Genomic DNA, 5998 nt, shown 5'->3' with positions numbered 1-5998 from the left:
ACCCAGCATACAGTGTTTGCATTTACACCCTTCTCCCTTCAAGTCGAGCCCCCGAGATGAGTATGAGGTTACCTGCAGGAGGGCAAGAAACTGCCTTGCAGAGCATTGACTCAACAGGGAGGGTTTGAAATAACTTCTCTGCCTAGCATCCTCTGGAGCTTTAACATCAGTGGAGACAAGGCCTAATTTCTCCATAGGTGCATGAGCGGGATTGCTGCTCTGGGCTGTAAGTTGTATCAGCTCCACTGGTTATTCCACCTGATATCATCAGATGCACTGAACTGTCAGAGGCATCACTGTTTGTCCATGTCAAACCATCTTCTAAGGCTTTTAATAACTGAACTCCCTATATTGAGCTGCAGTCTGATTGTGTAGTTTTCTTCCCTGTGTAAGTAATCTGTCTCTGATGCCTATTTCTAATGCCTTTCTCCCATGCCTTTTTCCCTCACTGACTTTTGGTCCTGAAAAATGAGCAGCCACTCTTGATCATCTAGAGTTTCAATCTGAAAAGCCATATGACAGCAGTGCCATTCCATGTTTTTTCTTAGTGATTTTTAAAGGGATACTGTCAAACTGAATCTGTACAGACTGAATTTGGCTCTTTTTCTATGTGTTGTGAAATTCCCATTATTTGCCAAAGAAAATACTAAGAGAAGGGATTGTTAGAGGTCAGTAAGGGCTGGGAGACTAATATGTCTGAGTCCTCGATTTCCAATCTGCCCTATAGTGGTGCTTTTAGTTGGTATAGAAAACATTTAATGTATTCCAAGGCTTGGGCTTGATACGAACATGTTCAAGATTTCAGCATTTACAGATGCCTGATCCTGTTTTCTGTGCCTCTGGAGTTGATGCATTCAGTCTGCCGCACACATGCAGCGTACCCGAGCAGCTCATTCTGAACAGCAAACAAAGAAGTGCTTCCCCACCAACGGCCACTTGATTGCTCACAAAAGCTGCGGAACAAGTTAAAGTGTTGACAAGACTGGCAAGTCCCAGGGTGACCTGGGAGTGTTGGAAGACTCAAAACTCAATTATAATTCATGTTTGTTTGTTTGAGTTATTTAATTTTGATGACTTATGAAACTCCTATGTTTAGATCCAGGCATATAGAAGAGGTTTTAGACAAACAAATTATTGTAATTAACTGCTCCCATAATGCCACTGCAAATGCACAGTAACCCAGAAACAGTACAAGTACCTAGGCAGCCAGCCAGCATACCTCTTTTCTCAGCAATGAGCTTTGTGGGAACTCTAAAGATTGGCAAACATGGACTATTTGCAGCAACAGAATGGTCTCACACATTGCCTTGGGTCACAGGCTGAGCTGACTGCAGATCTGAAAACATGCAGGAGAAGGCAGCAATCCTCTTTCTGTCCTTCTTTTGCTCTAGATCATCTCACTTTCGTTGCCAGAACAAGAATACAGCTGGTCTCTGCTCCTCTAAGACCTATGTTGATTATTCGAGATGAAAGGGAGGAATAAGATCCAAACCCAGTGCAATGGGTATAATAGGGACAGCTGGAGTATTCCTGCTATTCACAGCTGGTACAGAAGTGCACACACAAGAACCAGTTTTGTCAAAGTCACCTAGGAAGACATGGTGCAATTAATGTGTAAACTGTTAGCTGAGGCTGTGAGATGGTCTGCCTGCCTCTTTGTAAGTCTGCCAGGTAGGGACAGAACAGGCTAGTGAACAGAAGCTATTCCAACTGTGGGTTACTGGACCTGAAGCACAAGAATAGGGTCTGCTGCTGCCCATGTGCTTGCTCCCTGGAAGCCAGGTGCTGTGGGCATCAAAGGCATTCAGGGCTTCTGCAAGCTCCCATGGGCTGGAGGGCAGGTCTTCCCTGCTATAAACACGTGAGCTTATGACCAAAGTGAAGACTATGCTAAGAATCACTAAGGTTGTATATTTCATTCATATTGGCAAGTTCTCATATTCTCTCACGGGTTATAGAATAGTTAGGGTTGGAAAGGACCTTCAGATCATCTAGTTCTAATCCCCCTGCCATGGGCAGGGACACCTCACACTAAACCCTGCCACCCAAGGCTCTGTCCAACCCAGCCTTGAACACTGCCAGGGATGGAGCATTCACAGCTTCCCTGGGCAACCCATTCCAGTGCCTCACCATTCTTACAATAAAGAACTTCTTCCTTATATCCAGTCTAAACTTCCCCTGTTTAAGTTTTAACCCTTGTCCTGTCACTGCAGTCCCTAATGAAGAGTCCCTCCCCAGCATCCCTACAGCCCCCCTCAGATACTGGAAGGCTGCTATGAGGTCTGCACTCAGCCTTCTCTTTCCCAGGCTGAACAGCCCCAACTTTCTCAGCCTATCTTCATACGGGAGGTTTGGGTTGGAAAGGACCTTAAGCTCATCCAATTCCAACCCCCTGCCACAAGCAGGAATACATTCCACTAGAGCAAGTTGCTCCAAGCCCCATCCAACCTGGCCTTGAACCCTGCCAGGGATGGGGCAACCACATTGTTATGTATTTATTATCAGGAAAAAAAACTCATTTAGCACATTTCAAGAATTAAGCCTTAGTACATTTGTTGACTGCACCTAGGGCTATTGCCAGTAGCAACAGTGACCTGAGACTGTACAACACTCTGCACTCCTCTTTCATTGCAATACATCTTCACCAGGGGAATACTACACTGGATTTTAAAGTAGTTGATGACCCTCCTTAGCTCTGCTTTAGAGCAGCTTGAGAGCTTAACACAGAGATGGAGAATTACAAAACTCTACAGGCTCCAGAAATAAAGCCAATTGGTTATTTACTCCCACTAATGGAGGCTGCTTAATTCTCTAGGGTAAATCATTTTTTCATTATATTTATTCCTTGTGCTGATGTGTGAAATTCTGGTTAATGCTATGGCATTTCACAGATATGTTTACTATCCCATGGGCTGTGTTTCTGCCAGTCACATGGGTGCTATGGAGGAGAGACTGATTGTTAACAGGTAAAATTAAACTGAGCATACCTGTAATGTAGATGGAGAACAAAACCACTTATGCTCCGTTGTTCTTGCCACCAGAACAAGGGAATCACTCCTGTGCATGTTCCTGATAAACAAATCAGAAAGCAGAGATGAAAATTTGAGTTTTCCAATTAAAAACTCTGCTTATTGATTCCTCTTCCAAGTTCAAGCCATTGCTCAAGAGCTCTGCACAGTGGACGCTGCCTATGTCCTCACAAGAAGAATTAAATCCAAAGAAAAATAAGGTGGAAAAGAAGCTAAACCCTGGTCAGATTAAGGAGGGCTTATTTTCTTAGACATTGTTCTGTATTGTCCTCTACTGCCCCATGTCACAGTTCAAGTAGTCATCCCAGGCTGCTGCTCTGGATCATTGCTCAAGAGCACTCATGCTTGTAGAGGAGACACTGGATCACAGTGAACCATGCGCATTGTCAGAGGGTTGTGCAGAAAAGCAAGCAATGAGACCACCAGTGACGGCGCTTTGATGCTCTTGTAGGTGCCTAGTTGTGAGTCTTGACTTCTTGCTGTTTGAGACCAACCTCCCAGTAATTCAGCGTGCCTCCCTGAAGTCCAAATGTGGATTTAGTAGAGTTCTACCCTATGAAAGATCATTCAGGAGCTCAGAACTGTAGCAGAAGGGGACTTTTGCAGCAGGGGATCATTGAACACTTGACTTAAATGCAAACTTAAGAAAGTTGCTTTGAATACCAAATTTCTTCTCACGGCCTCACCAAATGCCTGGTGATCTTACCCCCAGTGGAGAGCTTTCCAGAGCAGCTTCACTCATCTGATTTTTACTACCTTTATGTATCAACTGTGACGAAGTGACTACAGATCAATACAACAGAGAGTATTTTTATTCTGACGTGATGTGAAGGCAAGCAGACTGGCAGAATTTAAATGTTCTTGGGACTTTGTCCTCAATAAACACCACTGCGAAACGCTCCAACGCTGCTTTCTGAAAGTTGCACCACAAGCTTTAGAAGGTGCTCAGGTAAAATGTAAATAATTACCAGCTCTCAGAGGCTCATCCAGGCAGGAGAGATGCCAAGAGCTTGTGTGTTTATTTTCAGATCTATTGGGAAATTTCCCAAGAGCATGAGCTCTCAGACATGTAGTCAAAACATCCAGTGATAACTGTCTCCAGAACATTCAGCAGCTCTTTGACTGACATATTTCTCATCAACAAGTTGGCTTTGTTTACGCGCCTCCGAGAAGTACATCAGCAACGATGGAAAAAAAAATACAGCAGACTTTTCTGTTCTTAGACTTTCCTCTTCTGGCAAGATGGGTTTTATTTCAGGAAGTGTTACCAGCCCAGATTTGCTAGCATTAACCAGCTGGGCTATGCCGAAATGGCCATGCAGAACAGCTTGTAAATACTCCTTGAGGAGTTTTCCAGCAGCTCTGATCTGAAGCAGGATCAGCAGAAGGTAAATAAAGCTGCCTTTTGGGTTTGTTTTTCCCTTTCAGCCCACCTCTGCTTTCTGGACTGAGCATGTTTTGCCTCTTTTGTCAATCCCACCTTTCAGGAAAATCCCATGAAATACGTGCACAAATCCCAGTACACTCCTAGAGCTGACAGACCCGATTTTACTTCGCCTGATTGTATACAGTTATTTCTTATCAGATGGACCAACCCTAACAAACCCTCCTCCTTCCTCTCTTGCCACATCTACAATCCTGCCAGGGATTGCCCAGGCTTTACTTAAAACATGCTGCTGAGACAATTCATCACCAGCTCCATCCTAGTTTACCCATCCCCAAAATATCTGTTACATTGACTTACTCACAGGGTTGCTGCAGAACTTAGTTTATTTATGGACACACTGAAGTATTTTAATAGCTCACCTCACAGGCCTTCATCTGTTCTCTTCCATAATAGTAGCTAAATACGCACATACCAAGATGCTAGAGGGAAGAAGTCTTTTCTTGCCATATTAATCCATGCAGTGAGACCAAAACCAGACTAAGGAGAATAGTGGGTATTGCCATGAATTCTAGCTCAGACCCAGTTTCCAATGAGGTGAACTATCTCCTGTCTACCACCTCCCTTGGACTCAGTTCTGTCAGGGTCACAGCTTCAAACATACACAAAAGAAGGCATGAGGATTGGACATGTACAAGAAGAGAACAGCTATGGAAGTTCCAACAGAGAGTGTCAGCAGATGGCTACACACAGAAGATTAGAACATTATTTTGGGCGGGGGGAATACCAAAAGCTGAGGGTGGAAACCACAGGGAATGCAAATAAGGCCTCTTACTCTCACCTCCATTTCAGCTTGAAGGTACTGGGGGAGCAGATGCCTTCTGCTGGCACGACAGCTGCTCAGGGAAAGAGGAACCTGCTCAGCTGGGACAGATGAAAATGCCCTAGAAGAACTTCTAGAAACTACAACACCAAAGAAGACTCTTCCTGAGGGATGGGGTGAGATAACTTCACCAGTCTTACCTGCTCCTCAGTCTGCCAACACACAGCACCATTTTGCCCCCACACACCGTATGAGCTTCCAACTGCTGCAGATCTCCCTGGTGAGAAACCATGAATTTGATAACTTCCAGCCCAGAGGAAGGAAGCGCTTCTTTTTCACCCCAGACTCCTGAGAGTTATCAATCTAACGATGAGAGCACCAGAAACCACTTTGCCAATTGTCCCCATTGCCCTGGGCCAGCTCTGGGTGGATCTGACCCACAGCCTGAGCAACCTGCTTGCTCCAGCAAAGCCACCTGCTGTCCCTCACAATAAGTCAGTAAAACCTCAGAGTTAGTAACCAAGAAATGCTATAGGAAAGTCTCCCATATAATCCAGCAATTAGGAAGATTTCTGTTTTCAGCTCACAGCTAGTGAGAGTTCTTGAAAACAACAACAAAAAGCTGTTTTGGAACAGAAAGAAGGACAAGCTGTTTCAGTCATCATTTTATTACTGACTCACAAGGGAAATCAGTGAATCTACCAGTGGTTCATGCAATTCTGTTGCCAGCTTCTCAGAAAGGAAATGTCATGTTATAGCAAC

At 44.5% G+C, this 5998-nt stretch overlaps 1 long non-coding RNA gene across 2 annotated transcripts; it reads right to left on the bottom strand.

The window, feature by feature from the left end:
• Window positions 1-445: 445 nt before the first annotated feature.
• LOC134159286 (uncharacterized) lies at window positions 446-5536 on the bottom strand. 2 transcript variants are annotated; one of them, XR_009963099.1, is made up of 3 exons: window positions 5255-5536; window positions 2988-3069; window positions 446-1588 (listed from the first exon to the last, which is right to left on the bottom strand). It is a non-coding gene; the product is annotated as an uncharacterized LOC134159286 (long non-coding RNA). The 2 variants fall into 2 exon arrangements; XR_009963098.1 differs by having other exon boundaries at window positions 446-1448.
• Window positions 5537-5998: the final 462 nt, after the last annotated feature.

This window comes from Pezoporus occidentalis, unplaced genomic scaffold (genome assembly GCF_034315485.1).
Source record: "Pezoporus occidentalis ecotype Australia unplaced genomic scaffold, CSIRO_AGI_Poc_V1 ctg144, whole genome shotgun sequence".
In the NCBI taxonomy this organism is placed as follows: Eukaryota; Metazoa; Chordata; class Aves; order Psittaciformes; family Psittacidae; genus Pezoporus; species Pezoporus occidentalis.
Note: the sequence above shows the minus strand (reverse complement) of the source record. Positions and strands in the feature narration are given on the sequence as shown.